Genomic DNA, 26,644 nt, shown 5'->3' with positions numbered 1-26,644 from the left:
GTAATTTACCGAATCGGTAAATACCGAATCCAGAAATGAGATGTAGGGGGAGTGTGTGCGTGTTGTGTGGATTCGTTATTTACCACCAACTAAAAGTTGGTGGTAAATGACGAATGGCTTAGAAAAAGCATTTTTTGGCACTTAGAAGTGTGCAATGTGGCAGACATACATGCCCTTGTGTGCCACATGTGCACACATGCAGGAATCAGGGGTGCAACAGGGTGTCACTGTGACACCCTGCCACCCTTGATTGTGCTCCCCCCATTTCCGAATCGGTATTTACCGATTCGGTAATGGTAACTGGCTTCCCATTGATTCCTATGGGCCTCCTGGCCCATAGGAATCAATGGGAAGCCAGTTACCATTACCGAATCGGTAAATACCGATTCTAAATTACCGACCAATTCCGATTCGGTAATTTTTACCAACTGATTACCTACATAGCATTTACCACTTCATAAATACAGAATCGGTAAAATTCGGTATTTATGAAGTGGTAAATGTTGGGCTACCTACATAAGGCCCTAAATGTTATAAGCAAAATTAATTAATGATATAGAGCATTCCAGAACATTACATACTCTATCGGAGTATTAGCAAAGCTATTAGGCTTGGCTGTGACTTCCATCCTTTTGGCTTTTTAACTGCTTGTTTTGTCATGGTTTTTGTAAAGCTTTATAGCTGAGGGACTTCTGGGACTTTGTAGAATATAAGAATGCATTCACTAAAAGCAAAAATATGTTTTTGGTTTCAAAAAGCACACAGTGTCATAGTAGTGCCTTACACAGAAGGAAACTGCTATCTATGCTGATGTGCTTCTGGCCAGAAAGCAGAATGTCATCACCCCGGGCAGCTGGTGGCCTTTAAAAGTGGTGGGATGCAATCCTTTGCCCAAATTCCAGTAAGCGAGCCTGACTTCGTCTTCGGGAGATTCTCTCATAATTGCACTCAGTCCGACTCTCTCATGCATTCTCACTCAGTCTCATCCACTAACATTAATTTACTCCCATTCACACTTGCACTTTTCACACTTTGTCTCACTGACTCATGCACTCTCACTCATTCTCCTTCTCACCTACTGAGTCTCATTAAGTCCCACTCATTTTCACTTTTTCTGATTTACTCAATCTTAATCTAATTCACTCAGACTAAGTCTCACTCAAACCACTCATTCTCATTCATTCACAGTCTTACTCATTCTGGCTCACTCAGTCTCACTAAGTTTCACTCTAACTTACTCAGTCTTAATGATCCACTTAATGTCACTCACTCAGCATCACTCATTCTGTCAGTCTCACTCATTCCCACTAAGCCTCACTCAATCTCCCTCAGTCCCACTCATTCTCACTCAATCACACTCTGACTCACCTAATTTCAACTCAGTCTCACTCAATCTCACTTCTTCTTACACATTCTTATTCGTTCAGTCTCACATAGTCTCACACATTCTCATTCACTCAGTCTCACTTTGAATCATATAGTCTCACTCAGTCTTACTCATTGTAAGTCAGTCTCATTTTGTCCCACTCATTTTGATTCACTCTGACTTGAAGTCTCACTCCGACTCACTTTGACTCAATCAGCCTCTTATTATCACTCTCACTCAGTCTCACTAATTCTCTGAGTCACTCAGGCTTACCCACACTCACTCAGCCCCACACACAGTAACACCCATTTACACTCACTGTCATTCTCCCTCACTCACATTCATTCTCACGTATGCTCATTCTTCCCATCACTCATTCTAAATCACTCTGCTTCACTCCTTCACTGAGTCTCTCTAACTTTCAATCATGCACACAGACATGTTCACACATACACACACGTAACTTTACAGACAGACACTGACCTACATGCGCACAAAATGTAAGATCTTACTTTACTTACCTTGCTGCCTGTCAGCGGCGTAGCTAGACACTTTGCCGCCCATGAAGGTCCCTACCTTTGCCGCCTGCAGCGGCTGCATGGTGGAGCGGGGGTGCTGGCGTGCTAGTGTGCTGGCGAGTCCTGATTTGCCACCCCGGGGCAAACGCATGTAAGAGCAGGGGACAAGGGGAGGCCGCTTCCCTCCAAAACTTGTGCTGCCCAGGGTGGACCCCCTCCACCCCCCACTTGCTACGCCACTGTTGCCTGTGCAAGTCCCGCATGGACTCCTGCTCTCCATTTACCCTTGTGGAAGCCATACAGCTCCTTCCCACATCAACCAGCACTGGAGCATGAACCTTAAACCTCAAACCTGTGCAGGTGCTGCTCTTTCACCTCACACTTTCTCAACTCTGTGATAAGCCGGGAAGGAAGGTGGAGGGGTGACAGGCTGGTTGGCGTGAGGCCACAAGCAATGCAGGGATTAAGTCTAAAGCTTTGCTTCCTTTAGAACTGATGCTTTAGCGCGTGACAGACGAGGGAGGCACTGAGGTGAGACAGTGCCCTGAGTCCAAGGCTGGGATTTCACCGGCCCTAGAGAATTCCTCTGACTGCTGGTGCAGGCACCTTCATGCGCCTGCACCTGCTCCAGCAATCAGGCAGCGTCCTTGGCTGCCTCAGGCTGTTGCTGAACCTGAAGTAGATTGGCATTCTTTTATTACATCAAGAGTGCATATTCTGTTATTATTCACTCTTGGTATAATAAACACTGAACAGAAAAGAAGGGGCCAGAGCCCTGGAGCCCACAGGCAAGAGCTGCCATTGGCTGTCCCTCACAGTGAGGTTGGCCAAAGCCATAAAGTGGGCTCACACTTTGCCCCAAGCTGTATGTTGTGGTGGGTGGAATAAAAAAATGTGCATGACACAATCTAATGCATTTGTCACCCCGAGTGGAACGAGTATGCTCAGACGTGAGTCCCGTGCTCACCATGCCACTGGAATCAATCTATCCTGGCTGAAGAGGGGTGAAACCCCGAAACCGGTCCGAGGATGCTTGTTTCCGGTCCAGGGAGGACCTGGCTTGGCAGTTCGGGCTGGACTGTTCCCATGAGGCACAGGGTCAAGACTGATTTGCATATGGCCAGGTCTAAACTGGGGTGGCATGGTGAGCAAAAAAACGATGGATTTAGGCCCAGATCTCTGTACTGGGGTGAATGTATGACATTGTTCTGCATGCTGTCCATTAATAGTTCATTTTCCATAATGTATAGAGAGGGCTGTTTGAACGCCCCCATAGGCGAGTATATGGCATATTTTTTCAAAATGAAAAGTTTTTTGCATTGGTTTTGCCCTCTAAAATAAAAATGTTCAATGTAAGGGAAGTGAGACAGTTTGTTTTTGTGTTACCAACTCCTCAGTTCCTCGAGTTAATATACAAAGATAATTGAAAGAAACCCCGCACGCTGGAATAGAGGCAGTAAAGTACACGACAAGAAGCTACAAGGTCACGGATGTGGTACAGAACTTGCTTTCTCATTTCTGTCGTTCAGTGCTGCGCTCAGCCGGGCGCACTATTCCAGATATATATTAATTTCCTTGCTTTGCATTTATTTGCGCTGAACCGCTGGGCGTGGGGATTCCTATGAACCGCAGAGAATGAAGCCCTCCCGCTGCAGAGCCAGGGCTGGGGCGTTGGTGTGAGCGCGTGCGCTCCGAGCGCGCGGGGCGGAACCATGATGGGCTGCGCAGCACAGCCGCTAGCGCCTGCTCTATGCGCCGTATTCTCTAGGTCAATACTTAGGGCCTGATTCACAGAACTAACTTAAGACAAAATCCTAAACTTACTACTTTTGGTATTCACAGAAGTTAGGATTATGTCTTAAGTTTGTCTTAAGACAAACTTAAGACAGACTTAAGACAGTCTTAAGACAGATTTAAGACAGTCAAGTCAGACTTAAGACAGTCTTAAGACAGACTTAAGACAGACTTAAGACAGACTTAAGACAGACTTAAGACAGACTTAAGACAGACTTAAGTTAGGATTTTGTCTTAAGTTTGTCTTAAGTCTGTCTTAAGTCTGTCTTAAGTTTATCTTAAGTTTGTCTTAAGTCTGTCTTAAGACTGTCTTAAGACTGTCTTAAGTCTGTCTTAAGTTTGTCTTAAGTCTGTCTTAAGTTTGTCTTAAGTTTGTCTTAAGACAAAATCCTAACTTCTCTGAATACCAAAAGTAGTAAGTTTAGGATTTTGTCTTAAGTTAGTTCTGTGAATCAGCCCCCCTGTTTTCAGATAGTACAGCTCGGAAACAGTGCGCAAGGTTAGCCTCTTTCTGTTGTTCAGCTGTGCTATCTGAGAATAAAGTACTAACTCTGAGAAATATCAGGTTCTATGAACCGACTTTAGGAATTGCAGACGCATGGAGCATGCGCTCGGCTCAGATCCGCGCCAGCAAAACCCATCAGGATACAGACCTGGCTGCGCTGTCTAGCGCTGGGCCTTCCCTGTATGGTCCTAGGCCGTCTCGGGTCTACTGTAATGTTCTGTCCTTTTCTAGCTATATTGGCGGGCTCACCCCTGAGGTTGTGCAACCCCCCCATCCCGCTGCTCCTGGGTATTTTTTGGGCATGAAAAAGCCAGACCTGTGCCCCCTTGGGTCCTAAAGCAACCATCCCCAGCTGCCCTTCTTCAGCGCTTTGGTAATTAGGACTGGCTACATAAATGTTTGCGTCATCACTGTCCCGCCCCTCAATGTAGGGTCGAAACCTGCGTCTTTCTCTAACCCACCTCCCTTCTACATCAAAGTTTTACAGCTGGAGGATTCTCTTTCATTTGATTTTGACAGAGGTCTGTAGGGTTGAGATGTGCTGTCCTTCATTTCTATATGTACCCCTCTCACCCTCCCCTCAAACCACCCAAAGCTGAAACCAGGGGGCGCATTGAAAGCTGGGTGGGTAGAAGTACTGTGGGCCCAGCCAGCACTGAATGAAGCCCTAAGGGGGGGTATAATCAGCTCCCTACGGACACATCCACGGATTGCGGCTGCAGAGAGTAAAGCCGCTGTGACAGGTTATGAAATGTCAGACTTTGATGAGTTTCCATGCTAACTCCCAAGGTGAATCTCGGTTTATACACGAGCTCACTCCCTCCAACAGGCAGTACAGGGCTGGGTTCAAAACCTAGTACTGAGGCCAAGCCCTGCCCCATCCTCTACACACACGCCTGGTCCCTTTGTGTTTGCCAGTGAGATGTGACAATGGTTCCCTGCATTCAACAACTGTAAACATTTCACTGTAAGAAATTCACAGGAAATAATTAAGTTGGGAGGTCTTACCCCGTTAACAGACGTACAATGCTGAACGAAGGTGCTAGACCGCAGTACTGAGTTGCAAAATATTAACCTGCAAGAATATTGCACCCACTTGATCGACTGCCACTGTGCTGTCTAGGAAAAAAGATGTCAAGTTAATAATAGTAAATCTAGATTTGCGCATATATATAATTATCTGGATGATAGTGGTAGATATAGTAGATGCAACACTTTTGTAGGTCAATATTTTGATGACAGAAAAGTCAGACATAATCCTTTGTTACCATGAAACTACACAGATTCACTGTCACAACCTCAGTGGATGTGAACACAAGCTTATGTTAAAAAACAACAGCCCAAACATCTGATTAGATACCACCGATGGCATCATCGACGCAAAGTGATATCATCAATCCTATCTATAGCACAGGGTGTTATAAATTACATTGGAAAAATATCCAAAGTAGCAGAACCTTGTAGTCTGAGCACTTACTATTTGGTCACATTCCTGGTTGTGATCTTTACACTCAGTGGATAGTCTCATGTCTTCCATTTAGGGTCTCAGAAGCCATGTGTTCTGCAGCCATTGCTGGTACCAATATCCTGCCTGCACGTCTGCGCTTCCTGAGGGTTGGTCAACATCTTACCGAGATGCAATGTGGCCTTTACAATACTGAGATGATGCACGTTCTTTGCACATATCATTAGCATCCATGTAATATGTACACACTCTTGATATGTATGCGCTGGGCATCTTAACCAACCCTATCTATGTGCCGTCTACCATTCTGCGCACTCATCTGGCCTATGCATTTCAAACATCTCTCTCATGAGTTGTTGGCAAAAGATATTCTTGATGTTCTGTGTCCTCATCATGAACTCCTACTAAGCATAGCAGTTTGCCTCCACCTACATGTTTTCATTAGCAGTGTCCAAAATATGCATACTTAGCTTTCGCATTATTAGACAAAATTTGGTGGAAATTGAATGCAATTACATGAAATTCAAATCTGGCATATAGCTCACTATTTTAGCGTGAATTGCATCCTCACATCTAAAATTTGCATATAGCACAAAAAAATAGCACTAAAACCACAAGAATGTCAAGCGATGACCACTCACATTCTGGTTGCTTGCATTGTTCTGCACTATAATTTTGCAGTGAATAGGGCGAATTTACGCAAAATGGACTATTTCAGGAATTGAACGAAACAAGCGCAACATGAGATTCCTAAAAGTATATGAATTGTGCTGGCATATCTGAAATTTCACTGAACATAGTTTTCCACCCACAATCTGTAAAGTAATATCTCAAAAATGGATTGTTTGAATTTCTTCAGCATTGTATCTAAGATTCTGCCTGTTGATTCTCTCATCGATTCTGGTCTTGATATATGAGTACTTCTCATAATATAATGTTTACGAACAGGGACATCTCAAGGATTTGGGGGGCCCTGGGCCAAACATATTTTGAGGGCCACTGTTCGGAACAGCTTTGAATTTCTAGTTCAGTTCAGCTCTTTATGACGTCTTTGGCCAGGTCACTGACAGTGCACAGAAACACTTGTCCACATTCTTAATTCTTAAATTCTTAATGTTTACATCTAATATTCAGGGATAGTGACATGCGTTTTCAATATTGTAACACAGCAGCAGCTCACTAATATTACTGCAAATAATCTATGTGACACCCTTCCATTTCTCATATGTGAGGTCCTATTTTGATCTAAAAAAATCTTTTTTAAGGATGTTGCATGAAACATAAACACACGTTTCTGCAAAATATCTGTAATAGATTCTCACAAATCACCCACATTAAAAATAAATTAAAGGAAAATGGTATTCCGTCTGTTTAAGAAAAATTCAAGGTCATCAGGGAAAGACTCTGCAGAACAGAGCTGTCTCTATCAGGGGCCCCCCTAAAAGACTGGGGCCCTGAGCCAGAGCCCACTTTGCCCAGGCCTTAAAATGTCTCTGTTAATGAAGAAGCTCGGCAAACCAGCAATAATATAGACTGTTAAATGTAAGAGTGTGGCTCAAGGACATCATTTGGCTTCTCATCCCGGCAGTGGCATTGTGAGAGTTGTTTGCCTTTTCCTAAGTTTTAATGTCTTAGAAACTGGGCTATGCTAACATAAATCTGTGTTTACACTGTCCTCCTTCTTGAAAAAATGTCATAGTACATCATGTGACGACTAGTATTACCTTTCCTTGTGGTAAATAAAGAAGTGCAAGTTTACTGTAACAAACAAAGAACATTCTCAGAGACTTTTTTCATCACTGTGCTTAATGAAGGACACTCTAGGTGTCCCAGGCTACTGCTATGCGATGTATCAACTGGTATGCTTGAATAAACTGTGAGAACAACCAAATCCAATGAAATACTTGTATGAGAGAATCCTCGAATGTATGCTGTAGTAAAATGTTTCCTCTCACTTGTTCCTAATGGTGCAGATCCTGAGAACCATGTACTTGTGTAAAATTGTATGAACGTCTTTGTTTAAAGTCCTATAAAAGGATGGGCATCTTTCTGCACCCCAGAACTCTTCTATTTCCCTCCTTTAGAAGGTGAATCTATGTCGGATTTCATATAAAACTTTACTGAGTTCTTTGTACTTATGATCTGTACCCTATGCTCTTTTAACCGCTTCGATGCGAGTGATGGAGCGGTTCCGTCATGCGCGTCGGTTGCGCTGTGCGCATGACGGAACCGCTCCGTCACGGCCCCGCCCGCGCACGGAACCTTCAGCACGGCGCGGTAATCCGCGCTGCGCTGAAGGGGTTAAACTTACTAATGGCATTTTCATGTATTTTGCCTATTATCCCTTTATATTAAATTTCAAACTAGCGTCTGAGATTCTCATTAGAATGTCTCAGTATTGATTATAACATTTTGTCACAAATGTATTATTGACGGGTCCAATTGGGTAGCACCAATGTCCGTTTCGGTACCGCACCACTCCCGGTCCTAGCCATTGGTGTGTTTTTGGCATGATCGTTTAAGACAGATTCACGCGCCAACAGCATTTAACCAAAATACGTTTGATTGTGGCAAATCCCTTTCTTTACACATATCCCAAATTGTAGGTAATTGTAAATAAAATGTATGTAAACAGAGCATTATTCATACATATGTAATGTGAAAAATAAACTTAGATCTTTTGGTCTCATGCAAATGGTAGAATGAAACTTTCAGTGAATTCCGTTAAAGTAGCTACGGCATGGAACTCCCTGCCCCTGGAATTACGGAACACTCAGGACCTCAGACTTTTTAAAAAGCAACTTAAAACCTTCCTCTTCAAGCAGCCGCTGTAAATTCTTCGCTTCACCAGGTCACGGTTATTTCACGCGCCAGGACACTCTAGAGTATTTGTGCGCGGTATAAATCCACCATAACATAACATAACAATACAAGTAATCTGATAGCTTTCAAACTGAATGTTTTGACACCTCATGTATAATGCACCCATTACTTCAACTGCTAGCGCTTTAACGCACACGTTCCCTAGATTTCCTGCTACACGAACCAGCAGTAGCTACCAAACTGGCTATGACTGACGTTTTAGCACTAAATGGTCCAGGATGGAGTAAAGATGAGTCTTGGATGGTCAGGTTTAAAAGCAAGGGGCCATGGAAAAACAAATACATTTGAAGAAAATGTGAAGTTTCCTGGCAAAAAAGAACATTCGGCGAGAAAACATAACCTGTAAAAAATAGAGTGTGTGTTTCTATTATTTTTGTGGTGCTTAAAAACATACAATAGTCACTTATCATAGGAAACACATTAGAATAGCTACTGGAACGTCATTCTTTGACTTCATCAGAAGATTTAAAAAAAGGAAAACGCAGAGTGGCAGCGACGAAAATGGCGAAAAGGGAATTAAAGAACTCAGTGCGCTTAATTGCTCGAGCAGAAGCTTTCTACTAATTATTCTTCATCTAAAGTACCATTTGCATAGGTTTCAGTTATTTTTCGATCATGTGCCTTCATTTAAACGTGCCCAAGGTGTATTCATTTAGTTGGATGATGTTGAACTTAACCGCAATTTACCATGGCGCCATATTGATGGCAGACAAACAATAGGGTGGGCAGTCTACAGTCGTGGTACCCTCATAAGGGCGTTAGGGCTCGGGCCTGTCTTATTCTATGGGAAATGTGTGTTTGGTTAAAAGTGCATCGTCTTATACAAGCAGCCTTCGTGATCCTCAGCATTGTTTACTGACCACTGACCATCATCCACCACCAATACCACACTCAACATTCACCCCCAACCTAGGCGCAGAGTAGGACACAGCTAATGGACTGGGATCTGGAGGGTAAATCCTTAAGTAACTCACTGATTCTCACAGAAATGTTGAAATCTAGGGGCGGTGGGTCATGACACAGGCAGAAAAGGCAATGGTCCCTGTTTTGAGTTTGACCTCCTTCCTTTCTACCTTCCTCTCATGATAGAGTGGGGTCAACGGGGTGAGTGACCTATGCTGACACCACCCAAGAGTATGATAAGTTGGGAAACGGTGGAGTCATGGTGGCCACCCCAGTGTAATCGTGGGCTTATGGTGTCCGCCCAAGATATAATGGTGGCCGTGTCATATCATGGGTATCCTTTGCTTATTGTGCCCATCAGCATAATGGTGAGCCATGCATATCATGAGTCAATTCAATTCAATATCAAGCTTTATTCGGATCATACAAAATGTCCATAAAAGCATACTATAAAATACAATAAAATCCATTTATAACTAAAAAGGAAGCAGCATCATTACATATTTAAAATACACATAATCATTATACAGTTGTACATATCATAAAGACAATACACTTTATATTGTTTCGTAGTTCAGATTTTCTAGGTGGACGAGTTCATTCCTTTGTTTAATTGCCGACATTATATAGCAAATTACTGCATTACAGACAGATATTTTTTCCAAATTTCGCAAACAATTAAAACCAGCTTTATAGGAATACAGGCAATTATCTTTAAAAATTGGATGTAATTTTTTTTTCTAATTTCCATATAAAAATTACAAAAAAGTAAAAAATGAAGGGTACTTTGTTTGGACCCACCATCACATGGGCAATTTGGGAGATTGGCACACCACTTGGCCTTTTTTGGGAAGGCAAAAAGATAATGTAATGTGTTCATCCGTAGTCTGGTTAGGTAGAATCTATGCTGAACATTTGTTATAAAAACGAGGTATGGCTGTATACCCATTGCGATTGGCCCCTCAAGATAAGATACAATCATGAGTCATTTACAATATAGTCGCCTTCCGTAGTACAATGCTGGCCATCCCAACGCTGGGAGACCTAACCTTAAAAAACATGACTACACTGGTGGCCCCTGTAGCACATATTTGTTGCCTGAATTTTCACATATCTGTACCCTCAGTGGTAACCTCAAGCCATACTGTAAGATCTGGCTAAACTGAGGGATAGCACTGCTATCTATAGGCTGAGACTATTAGATCTGTGTAACTTGATATGCACTCATTCTGCCCCTGGAGATCCTTGTGAGTAAGAATGGAAAAATTAAAGCACTCAAAGCTAAAAGAGAAAAAAAAAAACACAATAATTTTTTTTAAAATGGCAGGTTGCCATGTTAAATTGTGTACCCTCATTATCTGACCTGCCTGTTTAACCAAAGGCATTTTCTAGAACTTTTAATAAAAATGTACGAAAAAATGCAACATTTTGACACCAAGTTTTGAATGTATATTCTCCCTTACCCAATACATAGTACTTAATACGTATTTGTTAAAGGCACGTTCACCCCATAGGCACCATGAGGTATAGCAACTGTGCATCCCATAAACCACTACTTAGTGTCTGGATACCCTGCGCAGATACTATAAAGCAGTCCCTTTAGCACTGCCGGGCTCAGCATAGGGGCATCCTCACAAGCCCTTTGAAAGTGGGCCACGAAGCCGGTAGACCCCTGGGACCTTCTGTGCCCGATTCCAAAGGGTGCCCGGGAAGAATTAGCTAGGCAGTGCACCGCTTTTGGAGTGGCACACACGGAGGGTGTCATTTACTAAGGTTTAGCACAAGTAGCGACGTAAGGCGGTGCGTTGAATTACTCACCATTATAAAAGTCTGTAGGGGCAGTGCAAAACAGGCAGTGCCAAGTGAGTGTTTGTGCAAACCTTTGTAAAAAAAAAAACTCCTTAGTGATATCTGGAGCAAAGAAGGTGCAAACTTCAACTGAGCTATTGAGGCAAGATCAGAAACACGGCCAGAGTTGAAAATAACCTCTCAGTTGGACCAAACGTTTTGGCCCAACTATTCCATATTTATGAAACTAAGAGTGTGCGCCTGCCTGTAACACCAGAGGCATGGGTGGTTTGTGTAAATGGAGAGGGCCTTCCTGTCCCAATGCTTGTCCTGTGGTAGTCAGATAGCAGCCTTTGCTGTAGTCTTTCAGGGCAGGACACGCCCATCCACAGCCTGCACAGCTGAGATATACCCATTTTAGGATGTTTACCAAATTAAATGCATTTTGGGCTCCAGCCCTTCTTGCCAAGCTCTCTTATCAGGACCAGCCGTCGACACCCTGAAGCCTCCTTCGGTCAGAGCTTTGCTTCCCTGAGTATGGTTGCAGCGAGCCAGCAGGGAGCCTCGCTGCAGCACAGAAATGCAGTAAAAATGCAAAACTGCCGCGAGTTACTTGTTGCAAGCCCGAATATTCTGCTGCGGCCACCACTTTTGGGACCGCTTGGATCATTAAATCTGACTTGCCCTGTGGCTTTGGGCCTGTGCGTTTATTTACTGTACCCATCTTTAATTGAAATATGCTTAATCACAGAATCCTTTCAATGTAATCATAGTCAAATGCTGCATTTTTGGTGGCGTCAGCCACAATAGCTGTGATGGGAATCCGGCTTATGCAAGTAAATAGGAGGGAGTACCGCGGCTCCCACTTGACAGAATGTGCAGTGTGTCCTGCCAAGTGCAGCATCACCCACCAGAGGGACACAGACAGAGGTGGCAATCAGAGAGAGGACGAAACACCATGATGTCTTCACTGGTGCTTGGGTTCTAGTCTGGACAGGCAGGGAGATTGCTCTCCGCCAACCAGGAGATGGAAGCTGAACTACAATCACAAGTCTCAAGCTCGTATGCAGCAGCCTCACAAGTCACCAGAAGGTGAGCAAGTGTGAGAGTTTGAGGCATTTGTTTGAAATGAATAATTGATCTACCTTTCTTCCAGGATTATTGACGCGCTGTTAATCAGGTAGCCAACGAGGAAACCCTCACCTGTGTATAAAGGGGGCCAGGTGAACTGAAAAAAACCTGAATCTACTTAGGGTTCATGCTCACAAGAGCTTTGCAGTTGTTTTTGTATGGTCTAACCAAGTTCAAGATGTCTCCAGACCAGACGGAAACAATCCTTTAAGTCAGCAACAATGTCTAAATCCTGGATTTAGTCTGATGAATTTGACTAGTGTCTGCACTTAAGGAGAGAGTCGGATATTGCATGGGGGACCCAGCTACTATGGGTCTATTCCAAGGATGAGAAAGCAGCATCTTTATGACAAATCACTTGGTGATCCTATAACTAATATCAGACACTTGACGTTTTGGGTAGAAAGTGGAAAAGGGAGACACCTTCAACGATGGTGCAGTCTTATGAACTTACGGACAAGCTCTCGCATTGCTCTCATGATACAATAAACAAGACGTGATTCGTTGCACCCTACGAGCCATGAGATACAGCCTCATTTTTCTTGTTAAAACCAACTGGCTCGTTTCCTGAACTTACCACTCCTGAGTTGAGTGACCCTGGCCTTATCGATGCTCTGTCTGAACCAGCCTCGGCTCGTTGGCTAGATCATTTCAAAAATATGACTCTGGAACAACTGACTAGAAACGCAGCCTCTATCAGGTCTGGATCCCCTTTGATCCTCTTCCGATTGAGTTCTGGAATATGTCCAAGAATGCTCTCCCACAGCCGCTGCTCGAGGTTTGTAATCCATCCGTATTAATGCCTGGATCCCGGCAGAGTGGAAACGTGCTTTAATTATCCCTCTGCTAAATAAACCTAATGCAGATCAGATTATTCTGTCTAATTTCGGCCCATCTCACTTCTCCCTTTTGCTGTTAAAATGTTAGAAAAGCATGTCAATTCCTTACTTTCAGCCTTTCTGGAAAAACTCCAAGTTCTTAAGCCCCTACAGTCGGGATTTCATCCGGGACGCAGTACAGAATCCTCTCTTTTGTTGCTTCTAGACAAGCTGAGACTGTCAGCAGACAAGGCTCATCCTGTTGCATTGGTTCTTCTAGATATGTCTGCTGCTTTCAACACTGTGTCCCATTCCGTCCTTCTAGCTGGACTCACTGAGGCTTTGTGAGACAACACACTAATGGTTTAAATCTTATCTGAAAGACAGACACCAAGCAATCTATCTCCCGCCTTTTCTTTCAGATTTCAGGGCCTTAGATAAGGGTGTTCCACAGGGGTCTGCCCTTAGCCCTACCCTGTTCAATATTTCTATCAGCTGGCTACTTTCGATAGGTCCTTTGGGGGGGGTCAGCTGTATACATTATGCAGACTCCACCCAACTGATCATTGCCATGGACAGATCAGGATCACCCTCACTTGAGTCATTCCGTCATTGCATGTCCCCGGTCTCCTTTTCGTTGCAATTCAGTGCTCTGAAATTAAACTTAGATATGACTGAGGTCCTCTGGATTCCGCATACTGCACCGGAGAGACCGTTTATATCTATGCTTTGGCTCCCTTCCTGGACTCCCTCTCCAAATCAAGCTTAATCAGTAAAACACCTGGGCTTCCATCTGGAAGAGAATCTGATTTTGCATAGACAGGTCTCTTACTTGACTCTCCACCCGTTTTCTCCGGCTATGGTTATCGGCTTTAGCCTGCCAAACTGTGTTCCAGGCAACTGTTCTTATTTGCTTGGACTAGTGTAATTTTCCTTTTGGAGCGGGCGCTGCTGGTAAACAAACTCCAGTGCATCCAAAATGTTGCATCCAAATTATCCCTTGGCCTGCCTATGTCCACCTCTTCTTCCTCCACTTTTAACAGGCTTCACTGGCTCCGAGTGTCAGATCTCTCTGCATTGGTCACAGATCCCTATACGATACTTGTCCACTCTGTTTAAGAAAGAAATTCAATCTCTGTGTCCAAGTCAGCCATTTTGCTCTCAGGACGCCGCCCTCCTATAAGTCCCTAGATTTCGCTGAGTCCGCTCCGGTGCTTGTCGGTGGTGGCTGCCAAAATGTGTAATGCTCTTCCGATTACAATGCAGACACTTGAATCGCACCTGCATTTTAGAAAGGCTCTTAAAACCTGGCTCTATAGTTTTTATCTGGCAATGGTTCATTTAATCAGGGTATGTCTCTAGGATTGGGTTTATCTGATGGATGTTAATTAATGTAATGTAATGTCTGGTTATGTATTAGTTTTTCCTTGGGACTTGTCATTTCCTTTTAATCGATCTAAGTTGCGTTTGCTTTTATGTGTTTGTCACTTATTCCCACTCCAGGTACAGCCGCCTTTTGTTTCCCAGAGCCTGGACACTTTTTAGGTATTAGTACGCTTTTAAACTATTAACATAACATTAACATACCCTTGTGCCAGCCTTCTCTGCACATTCTCATTTTGGGCAACAAAGTCTGCCCTTTATTTGACAAGTGAGCAATCATCCAGAAACCTATTGACATGGGTTCAGTGGCAAGTAGAGACAGTGATCTTATTGCAGTGACTCGTGGAAGTCAAGGTCCAGGGCTTTCAAGAAAATAAATAAGCATGGCCTGTTCTGTACAAAATGTCCCTGTTTAGCAGAACTTCTACCACAAATACACCCATGTCTGAAAAAACAAATCAGTGTTGCACAAGCTCGCCTTTAATTTCGACACTTTGAAAAGCAGTCACTGGGAACAACCGTCAAGTGCCTTCATCGATCACCCTCAGCAACATAGCCCTCTCAGAGAAGCTTCACTGTTGTCAACATCCTGAATGCAAACCCATCAGATCCCACTTAGAAGACCTTTCCCACAGATCATTAATTAAGTCCAAATGAAAGAAAGAGAATAAAACACCTTTATGAAAATTGAGGCGATCGTGGTCTTCTTTTCTTGATTAATTAACATTGACAAGTTCAGATCAAAACTGGAGTAAACAGAGAGGGGGCAGAGACTGCCCAAATTGTTTACGCTAAAAGGAAAGCATGCTCTACAAGTGTATCTAAGCCACCAGCCAGCTATGGTCTTATACAGGGCTCTCCAAAATCGGTCCTGGTGGGACAGATCAATGCCAGAAATTTAAGATAACTACATTTATCTAAATGGGGATATGGTCAAAATCTGGCATGGATACGGGCTTCCAGGACCTACTTCGGTCTCATACATGGATGTTCAATTCCAGAACCTCGAAGTCTTGACTCACGAAAAGATTTCTACTGGCACCTAATGGTAATTAAGACACATTTCTCATGAACACCGACTAGAACAGATCCTTACAAAATGTTTAAATTCTAAGGTCATATTCCTAAAAACCAATTTGGCAAATAGCTGTATTAACCACAGTTCACTGTGTTGTAGCTTAATTTGTAAATATATTTAGCATGGAATGCTCAATATTGTTACACTTATTTTATAGGGACATCACTGCATGTTTAGCAAATAATTTGGAAATCTACACACCCACATTTGACTTTTTCATATTTCCAAGTTAAATATGTACACATATATGTTTATGAGTAAAGACTACTTTTACAATGTGAAAGTAATACATATTTGTATGAAATAGTAGTGTTAAAGTGTTAGTTGTAACAGGATGAAAATTGTGATCCTTTGTTATATGTGTTTCTGCAAAATGTAGAAGAAAATGCCCTTAAAGCATGATCATCCCATTTTATTGGACTGATGTTGCTGTTTTTTTGACTGTGCACTGGGACTCTGCTAACCAGGTCCAGTGCATGTGCTCTGGCCTCTAAAAACATACTCCTAATTGGCATAGTGAACTTACCGGTTAGCCTCTAGTATATTGGACCAAGTGTACCCAGGTCTGTAAGCGGAAAATGTCACTATTGGACTGCAGCACATATTGGGCACATGTTCTGCCACTACTGAGTGGCAGTGCGAAACTTAATTGCAGGCCTGCCCCCAGCAACTTGTCTGCGGGTTTAGACTGCAAATTGGACCTGTCACAATAATCCATTTAAGCAGGCATAAATCCTCTCTTTAAATAGTATTAGGCCACCCCTAAGTTAGCCTTAATGCCCTATTAAGTAGAGTGCAAGGTACTTCAAAATAGGACATGTAAATGTGTTATATACAACATGTCCTTACAATGAGAAGGACCTAAAAGTTCTTTTCACTGTAGAATTCCATAGGAAAGCATTGGGAGTTAATGTTAAAAGTAAATATATGTATCTACCCCTAGGAACCAGCTAAAAAGTTCATTCTTGGGAGTTTTAAAATATTTTTTACAAATGCAATTCATTGTCAAGTCAGATTTGTCCTATATATTCTACAAAAAGTGCTTTCAGAAAGTCACCTTTTGCCTGTCTAAGCCACTAGATGCCGATTTGCATGATCTTCCAGCTGTCATCGAATAGCTCTTGGGTGTGATGTAAACTTGCTCTCAGAGCCGAGACAAAGGCTCTAGATGTGGGCAAGTGTTCTGTTCCTCTGAGAGGATGACTATCTGGGCAATGCCCAGGACTTTAATTATCTTAAAAGAGGTCTACCCTGCCACAGGCAGATGTAGCTAACACCTGGACCTGCCCTTTCATTTGCCCTTCTAGCCAGCCAGGCACAAATCTGAGTGGGAAACAAGCTGCCCTCAGAATGAGTTTTTGAGTGACTTTAGAGGAGGGGTTGCTTATTTCCCTCCCCACACCTCTAGGATGGGTACAGAAGTTCTGCACAAGGGAAAAAAGGTTCTGCTATCTTGAGTTTAGATAGACAAGAGTACTATGGGATTGTTTGCAGTAGGACACACAGGAACTGCTGCAAAATAGGGTAGGTTACTCTCTGGAATGATTCCCTATCAGTTCAGAAGGACACAGAAGTAACCCCCACCCACAGGCTGGTATCAGGCATACATGTGGCGGCCTTGGACAACCCCTTCAAAATACTTCTGGAACAGGTCAAGAAGACAAAGGAAAGACTGCACCTACTGTTGAGACATGTGAGTGGAACCCTAAGGGCTGGACCTGCTCTCATTTGCACCCAGAGAAAAGGAGTTGGTTCCAGTGGTCAGTTGGCTGACCTCTTGTTAAGCTACAGGGACCCAAAAGCTGCAAGAGGCCTCCTCTCATGCAAGAACCCAGCTAACCAGTTTCAACTGGACCTGCCTGGACGCTTCTGTTGGAGTGATTCCTGACCCCCGGGTGCTGTTCCTGAGATCCTGGAACCCTTGACTGGTGCCAGAGTGTACCCCTCCTGCCTACACCTAGAAACATGGGACTTTTTGCTAACTTTTTGCCTGAAGAATCCTCGAAAGACAGGGACCAATCTGCCAGCCGATCCGCCAAGGATGTATCATCGGTGGGTCTGACTTCACCACAAATATTGCTACGTTCTTTTCCACATACTATATATGATAGTGGATAGTGGAGCCCTTATGCCAGTAGAACCTGGGCATTCAGTATAAACTCAGATCAATGGTTCACCTAAAATTCATTCATACGAACTTTGTAGATGGGCAAAGAAATATATTCTAAGTATATAATAAATGTAGTAAAACCACAAATACACGCAAGCTTTACTCTAGCTTTACAGGTGCTTTTAATTAAACCAGAAAGTATAGTAACTACATGTGTATGGCAGTAATTTAATAAGCAGACAAATCAATGAATATGCACTGTGCCCCATGATGAAAAAACACATAAATCATGTGAACAAGTCACAATTTTATGTACAGGCAACAGCTTTCATTATATGTTTATAAATGCACACATATGTGAATTAATGAAAATGGCAAACTCTTTCAACCAGCAATAATTAGTGTGCTTTGGTGTTGATGGTGTTTCAAACTCTTTAGAAATGTTGAGTTTTCTTCAAGACGATGAGATAACAGAGACACCTGATTAAAGGGTAGTCACGAGGTCGTGACTGGATGACGGAATTAGGATGTGAAAGATTTCCAGTGACACCCGAAATGTGATAGATAAAATGTACTCACTCGGTTGGGCTTGCCTCTGAGTGAAGTCACTCTGGGCAATTGATGTGCACTTCAACCCTGTGGGTTGGTTAGTAGGGGACAAATATCCTCTTAGTAAATTAATATAAACCACAAAAAACTGGTGCACAATCCAGGCTTACGCCGGCTAAACCAATCCATAGGCGGGAAGTGAGAGAACAGTAGAACGTCACTATCTCCAGGAATGACTCCTCAGTGGGAGATTTTTCCAAACTTTGAAATGTAAGATACTTAGGCGATATTTCCAAGTGACGCCAATCTGGAACCAAAGTATAGTAACTTTTTTCAGGACCATTGAAAAAATGGGTATTGTGTAATGATTGTTATTAGTATGGAACAGCTCATCGAACATGGGGTTTTTCCCGCTGTATTGCAGGTCAGGCCTTAAACAGAACCACACTCATCTATAATTTCTTCCAACTTTTGTATGTCTTTCTATAAGAGTGACATATTTCTCCTGAAGAGTGTTTATTATTATGATTAGACTTCCTTAAAGTGCCATGGCTTAGTGGTAGCAGTACTATCTGTCATGTATAGTGCCTCAAAGCAACAAGCTTCTGGAAGTGCCACATCTGTACATTGAATCAATGACGTTGCACTTCCCATTCTTTCTAGGTTGAACCTTTATTCTATTAGTTAATTCTCCATTCAGAATACTGTGTGATCAATGACTTTTGTTCTAATAGTGTGACTGCAATACATACCTAGTTCTCTTGGAAGGCTGCTCTATAGTCTATAGCTGGAGTAGCGCCTCCTACAGGTCAGATTTCAAAAGACACAAAGTGATTAAGAAACTCATGGCACCTGGTCATTTCAGAGTCCATAATTTTGCAGGTATAGGAAGGGCCTTTAAACGCGGTACAAGAATAAGCCTCAAACAAACAAGAAGGTATCCAACGAGGCCATGTTGTATTCCCTGCTTGTGATACCTGATAGTGTCAGTCAATCAATGAGTGACTGTTACCTCTGAGCACTGAGCAGGCCTCGCCTCACAGGGGCAGGTCCTGGTACCAGACATAGAAAGATACTTTTTGCCAGGGGCTCCGCAGTAAGGGGGTATGAAGATAGCCTAAAGGAGGAGCTGTAAATAAGGAAACACTTCCACCAGAGGCCAGGGTTGTTCATCAGCAGCGCTAGCAGTAGTAGCCCAGGCAAAATTTCTTCCCTCTGCAACCAAACTTGATAGTCAAATGCTTCCTCTAGGTCAAGGTTCTCCAAAGTCGGTCCTGGATGGCTGGATCCATGCCAGATTTGTAGCATTTCCCTATTTAGATAAACATAATTATCTTACAAATCTGGCATGGATCCGGCCCTCCAGGACCGACTTTGAAGAACCATGCTCTAGGTTGTTTGAGGTGCCTACTTCTAGACCACGAGTCTTTGTCTCACCCAGTGAGCGGACTTTAGAGTCGTTTACACTCTGGAGAGTCACACATGACTCAAACCTAGGTCTCAGAGATGGAATTAGATACACTGAAAGGAGGGACGATCAGATGTAACTTGAATGTCAACACAGTTTAGTAAGGACATGATACGTTTTTGGGATAGGTCTACAAGTATTATGACCATATTTCATTTCAGCCTGTTGAGCTGGAAATTAGTTGCCGCTTATGCAATTCTCGGATCGCGGACAGAGTGTGTTAATTCCCTTTTCCTCCCATCTGCAATGCGGTGCTAGTTGAGTTCACTTCTTAGCGGTGTCTAGCATGGAGCCACAGTACTGGAGGTTCCCCTTCAGGGAGTCCACTCCATCCAATATGTACCGTAAGGCAAGAATCAAGGATGTGTCTTTTAGCAACTAAGAGCTTTTGGTTTTAGGTTTCTCGTAATACTGGGGTGAAGGACAACACAGCTACGCAGTACTGAGTATAAAGTGGAGAGAGCACCTTGTGCCATGGCCGAGCTCTGACTACACTGAAAGTCTTCTGCGAAACTGAATTATTGTCTTCTGGATTATCCTGAGGCTTGGCAACACAGCCCCAGGAACATCTGTGACACTGAAATGCTATTTTATTTTATTTATTTATAAAGTTTTGTATAGCACGAACTTGACCCTAGTGGGTATCAGAGCACTTTACATGAAGGGAGGTAGGGTATATATTGGACTAGCAAAATAAAATGCTATGTTTTGTCTTCCCAGTGCAGTATCGGCGTGCAGATCCCTGCTCTGCTGGAGTGCAGAATACATCACCGCAGCTTCTTCCCTGTCTGCACAGACCGCCTTTGACAGCAGACAGATTTCTCTGGGATTAATAATGCAATCTGTACAATAATTACATCTTACTTTTCATTTGGTCTGATAGACTCAAGTCTGTAATCAAATTTAAGAGACTGTTTAGTTTTCTGACTTTTAAGATATGCAATCTAATGTGATTAGAGTAGCTACAGTCAGGGCCGGCTTTAGGGCAGTGTGACTGGTGCAGCTGCACTGGACGCTGACCTGAAGGGGGGGCACTGACCTGAGGTGGGGGCGCTGTGTTTAGCAATAACTTATGATTTAAAAGCAGCTGATGCAGAGTTCCTTGTATGTCCAGACTTCAGGCAGCAATAAAAATGTCAAGATAACTCTTGTGATTAATGTTTCTGTTAGAGAGAGAGTTGGCGTTTTGTCTAGTGGCAGTTTTGACTCGCCATAAAGTAGCACAGAGGGTTAATATGCCTGCTGCACAGAACAGATCTGTATTTAATGTGGATAACTTAGTGGATTAGTAAAGCCAGCCTTAACAAGCGCTTTAAAACAAATTAAATGTATGCAAGAGAGGGGCTATGGAGAAATGAGGAGCCCTTTTGCCGGGTGCTAAAGAGGGAATCTGAGAAGGAGCTCATGGGGGGAGTTAAAAAACAGATTGTCACACCGGGCACCACTAGTGCTAAAGCTGGTCCTGGCTACAGGGGTGTAATAAGATTAACTTTTTAGTTGAAGTCATCTTTCACCTACCTTGGTGGTGGCCAATAGTGCCCATCAGAGGAACACTGAGAATTGTTGAGCCCCAAACCTTTCTTTGCCACTGAGGCCATGACTTGTTCCAGAACTGGAGCCAGTTTCTTGTCCTTTTCATATACATATTTAGACATGTCTCTGAAGGTAAACTGCATATTAAAAGGAGTTTGCCTCAAGAAGCTGTGTGCTGACAACCTGCAAAGATACTGTCCCCAGGAGGAGAGGCTGACCACATAAAACCTGAACGAAGTTAACTATGTGATGGACACTGTATCCGGACACTCCTTGGAATTTTTCTACAAATTCCCTGACACTGGAACTTTGCATCAAATCACTATGCCTGACTGTGCCACTGCCCTTCAACCCCCTTTGGAGCATCTGAGTAGAAGGATGAGGGGCCAGATGTTCCACTGTTTTTTGCGGTCAAGAACAGGAAATCGCCCCGTTGTCAACCGCAAAAAAGGGTCCTGGAATGTACAAACGCTATTGTGCGAGTCGGTGACTCGCAAAATAGTGTTTGTGACTCGCTATTAGGAAGAGGGTGTCCCTTTTTAATAGCAAGTCACAATGGAATGTACCATTGTTTTGCAACCACATTTGCGGCAGCAAAACACTCACAGTTTACCACCTACTTCAAGTAGGTTGTAAGCCAGTCGCAAACAGGAAGGGTTCCCCAGGGGGCCTCTCCCCTTTGTGAATGGATGCAAAAAACTTGCTATTGAAAAGGGTGTCCCTTTTTAATAGCAAGTCACAATGGAATGTACCATTGTTTTGCAACCACATTTGCGGCAGCAAAACACTCACAGTTTACCACCTACTTCAAGTAGGTTGTAAGCCAGTCGCAAACAGGAAGGGTTCCCCAGGGGGCCTCTCCCCTTTGTGAATGGATGCAAAAATATTTTTTAGGAGCAGGCAGTGGGTTCTCCAATGGACCACTGCCTGCCCTTAAGAAACTTAAACAGTAACATTTCATTTTTCTTTTTTAAATGCATTCCTTTAAGGAAAATGGGCTGCATTAAAATAAAAAGAACTGCTTTATTAAAAAAAAGCAGTCAGAGACATGGTGGTCTGCTGACCCCAGCAGGCCACCATCCCTATGAGTGCTGGCCATTCCTAATGGGGTCGCAAATAGCACCTGCCTCATGAATATTAATGAGACAAGCACTTTGCGACCCCATTAGGAATCGCTAAGAGTGTCTGAGACACTGTTGCGAATTGTATTTTGCGAGCCACAAAATGTAAGGGTCGTACATCTGGCCCCAGATTCCTTCAACAAACACTTTCAATGCATCGCTGGCCCCAGTGGAGTTTTAGGACAAAACAACTATTTTCTTGTTGCTTCACTTTTACCATTTCCCATATTGCTCATATTTTTTTATCAGCTTTGTTTTGCTATAACTTCTTTTCTGTTGAAGACATTCTTGCCATTATAAGTATCTTACTCAGTAAAGTTTTGTCTTTTCATATAAACTTGGTGTGGATACTTTATACGCTTTATTTCTTAACTGTGTCCTTCTTTGGTGGTGCCTTTGCATCTAGCAATGCACAATTGTATCTCTATGGACTAGTCTGCTGGACTTCGCCCAACAGGTTGGCTTCCTACAATACCTGTAATAAGATGGGCCCTGTCTGGGAGTCTCCAACCAGTGTTTTATTAGAATTTACAAAATTTAATTTAAAAACTTGCACAGTACACTTATGAGTTTTACACTCTAAGTAAACATTCTTCAACAAGTTGTGTGTTCCAGTGTTAATAATGAGATATCCCTACTGGTTTAGCAAGCCTGGGATGATCTCTGCACCACAAAAAACCTATTGCGAAAGGTTCAGAAAGTGAACTCTTGTGCTTGCGACCGCCATGTTTACGCATTGTCAGGATTGCGCAGCTAGGGCACTCGGTGCTGCCCTCCCAAGATTTTGAAGTGCGCATTCTTGGAAAATCTTCTAGACTTGGATTTGTACCAAATCAGTAAAGGATGGTTCCTCCTGCTTCACCCAGGTCTGCAAGATTTTCAGGAATGGTTATTGCACAGCTGCAATCTCAGGGCTTCACTAGTTTCCTAATTAATGTGAGTCAGCGGAAGGTGAGTGAGATCTGGTAACGTCACTCCTTACAAGGAAACAATAATGTTGTGGGTATGGCACCACCAATGTCAAGCACCCGAAAGCAAGTGTATCTATGAGACACTGGTGTCTGATGAGGGGATCTCAGTGGTCTTGCAGCGGCTGAGACCCTAGAACGCTTACCTTCTCACCACAGATGTGCGAGGTGTTACCATAGGTGAGTGGTGCTCATCTGACACAATAAAAACAATTCCATGATCTCTTCATATTATTGTTTGGGTGCAGCAGCCGTGCAGAATGCCCTTCACTCAGCTCAAATCTTTACAGGTGAGGTAGGCACAGTTGGACTGGCGTTCGGGCCTCTGGGTATTTCACGCTGGGCTACAAGCAAGAGGATGCTTTTAGGGCTGCATTGGCTGCCATGGACCACCCATTTGGCCCTCGGCCCCACCAGAGCTTCTGACAGGCCTGATGTGAGTGGCTGTCAGGTCTACTGTGAGTCATTCAAAGTTGTAAATGTAAATGGCTTTGGGAATCGGTTTAGATGTGTTTATGGCCAGAGACGTTCTAAGGCAGGGTTCTCCAGAGTCGGTCCTGGAGGGCTGGATCCATGCCAGATTTTTAGCATATCCCCATTTAGATAAATGTAGTTATCTTAAAACTCTGGCATGGCTCCGGCCCTCCAGGACTGACTTGGGAGAACCCTGTTCTAAGGCACGGGCAGAGTGGGCAATTGTCCAGTGACTCCACCTTCCAAGAGGCCCTCATAGAAGGTCAACCTTCTCTCTATTTTAATTCCGTCTATTCTATTTTTTGTATCTAAACCTCTCTACGGGCCAGGTGCGTCAAAGGGTTTTGCCCATTCTGTGTCTATGGGAAAATGTGTTCATGCATATGGCCCTAAATGTCTGCCAACCCTCACCCCTCTCCACCTGGAGTCATCTAATGGACTTTTGGGGCAGCAGGTACAACATTTGGCTGTTGTTTTTGAATGACCCTGTTAAAGTTTTACAAATGATTTAGTGTTCTTTGGCATAATGTATTCTTGAATTAGCAGGAAAAGGGTAATACAATTCAAATTTGTTACGTGAATGGGCCCCTGAAATATGTCTTTCCCCGGCTCCAAAATCCTTAAGGTGGCCCAGTTTATGGCAACTTCCCGATACACGTGAACCACGCCAGGCATCAGTCGCATAGTCGAGCGTTTTTCAGCACAATGGGAGCCAATGTGAACAAGTTGTACACAAGAGACATAAAACATATTCTCAGATGCAGTTCCACATATGATCAAAAGCAATGACAAAGGAATGTGCTCCTTAAATGTACAAGTCTACAAGATGTTACCCCCTTTCCCCATTACATGTGTTGGTCTCCGGATTGCCAATAAAAAAACACAAATGTATTCTTGCGTAGAATGAAAGCAGCCCACTGGGGTGGGGGTCGGGGGTCATCATTATTCTGACTTCAATGGTGAGCTTTGGTTCCTAGCTCTAAAGCAAAACAAAATCCCCAGTAACATTAAATACATATCCACCATGTATAAAGTGCACACTACGAAATAGTCTCGATGCAGATAACCAGTGTTTGCATTAACCAACTCGACGATCCTGGGTTCCGCCACCTCGGAAGGATAACGGTGTCGGTGGGCCCTGCCAACACTTAACCTTTATGAGGCGCACAGTTCGCTTCGGCAGGTGCTTTACCCGCTGGGCTATGTACAGTTTGACCAGCAGTCTCAGACGCCTGGCCAGGAAGGAGAGGGAGTTAGGGGGGCTGCAGTCTTGTCAAGAGCATCTTGCAGCAGAACGGTCGGCGGCTTCGGCGCCCCCCGCACCCCACCTCCGCCACCTCAGGGGGACGCGGCACTCACTCTTTGTGTTCAGAGGTGAGCCTGCGCACCCGGCCACTACGGTGCATCTCTCTCCATCCTTAGGGCTCTCATCATCTCCTCGTGCGCCCCGCCTGCAGTAGTGCAGAAAGGAGGAGAGCCACGGGCTGCTTCGCCCCTCCCCCACCTTCCCAGGAACTGCAAAGGCTGCTAAAAGCCCTGCGTCGAATCAAGCCGGAATCCTACTCTAGTCACGTCAGGGCTGGCAGCGATGAATGGAGCGCACCGAGGAGCCGCTCTACAACACGCACTACGGTAATGCGCAGAGTGGGGGCTGCAGTCGCAGGCTCACGTACGAGTACTGTAGAACGCCGTAGGTGCCCACTCTTCACCAGCACAGGGGCTAGGGATGCCAGTGACCACTCTGCACCAGCACAAGGGGCACCAGGACTGTCACTCAGTGCCCACTCTGCACCAGCGCAGGGGCTAGGGCTGTCAGTGCCCACTCTGCACCAGCACAGGGACTAGGGCTGGTGGTGCCACTCCACCAGCACAGGGGCTATGGCTGTCAGTGCCCACTCTGCACCAGCACAGGGGCCACCAGGACTGTCAGTGCCCACTCTGCACCAGCACTGGGGCTAGGGCTGTCAGTGCCCACTCTGCACCAGCACAGGGCTGTCAGTGTCCACTCTGCACCAGCACAGAGACTAGGGATGTCAGTGCCCACTCTACACCAGCACAGGGGCTAGGGCTGTCAGTGCCCACTCTGCACCACCACAGGGCTGTCAGTGCCCACTCTGCACCAGCACAGAGACTAGGGATGTCAGTGCCCACTCTACACCAGCACAGGGGCTAGGGCTGTCAGTGCCCACTCTGCACCAACACAGGGGCTAGGGCTGTCAGTGCCCACTCTGCACCAGCACAGGGGCTATGGCTGTCAGTGCCCACTCTGCACCAGCACAGGGGCTAGGACTGTCAGTGCCCACTCTGCAGCTACACAGTGGCCAGGGCTTCTGGTGCCAACTCTGCACCAGCACTAGGGCCAGGGCTGTCAGTGCGCACACTGCACCAGCACAGGGGCTAGGGCTGTCAGTGCCCACTCTGCACCAGCACAGAGACTAGGGATGTCAGTGCCCTCTCTACACCAGCACAGGGGCTAGGGCTGTCAGTGCCCACTCTGCACCAGCACAGGGGCTATGGCTGTCAGTGTCCACTCTGCACCACCACAGGGCTGTCAGCGCCCACTCTGCACCAGCAATGGGCTGTCAGTACCCACTCTGCACCAGCACAGGGCTGTCAGTGCCCTCTCTGCACCAGCACAGGGCTGTCAGTGCCCACTCGGCACCACCACAGGGCTGTCAGCACCCACTCTGCACCCGCACAGGGCTGTCAGTGCCCACTCCGCACCAGCACAGGACGGTCAGTGCCCACTCTGCACCAGCCCAGGGGCTAGGACTGTCAGTGCCCACTCT

At 44.5% G+C, this 26,644-nt stretch overlaps 2 protein-coding genes across 5 annotated transcripts in view; one reads left to right on the top strand and one right to left on the bottom strand.

Moving 5' to 3' along the window:
* The window catches only part of LOC146799567 (uncharacterized), a 338,081-nt gene that overhangs the window by 228,513 nt on the left and 82,924 nt on the right, over positions 1-26,644 (top strand). The window lies entirely within an intron of this gene.
* TMEM229B (transmembrane protein 229B) overlaps positions 1-26,644 on the bottom strand; it is a 367,657-nt gene that overhangs the window by 333,532 nt on the left and 7,481 nt on the right. The gene's annotated exons all lie outside the window — the stretch shown is intronic.

The sequence above is a fragment of the Triturus cristatus genome, chromosome 9, assembly GCF_964204655.1.
Source record: "Triturus cristatus chromosome 9, aTriCri1.1, whole genome shotgun sequence".
NCBI classification, from domain to species: Eukaryota; Metazoa; Chordata; class Amphibia; order Caudata; family Salamandridae; genus Triturus; species Triturus cristatus.
Note: the sequence above shows the minus strand (reverse complement) of the source record. Positions and strands in the feature narration are given on the sequence as shown.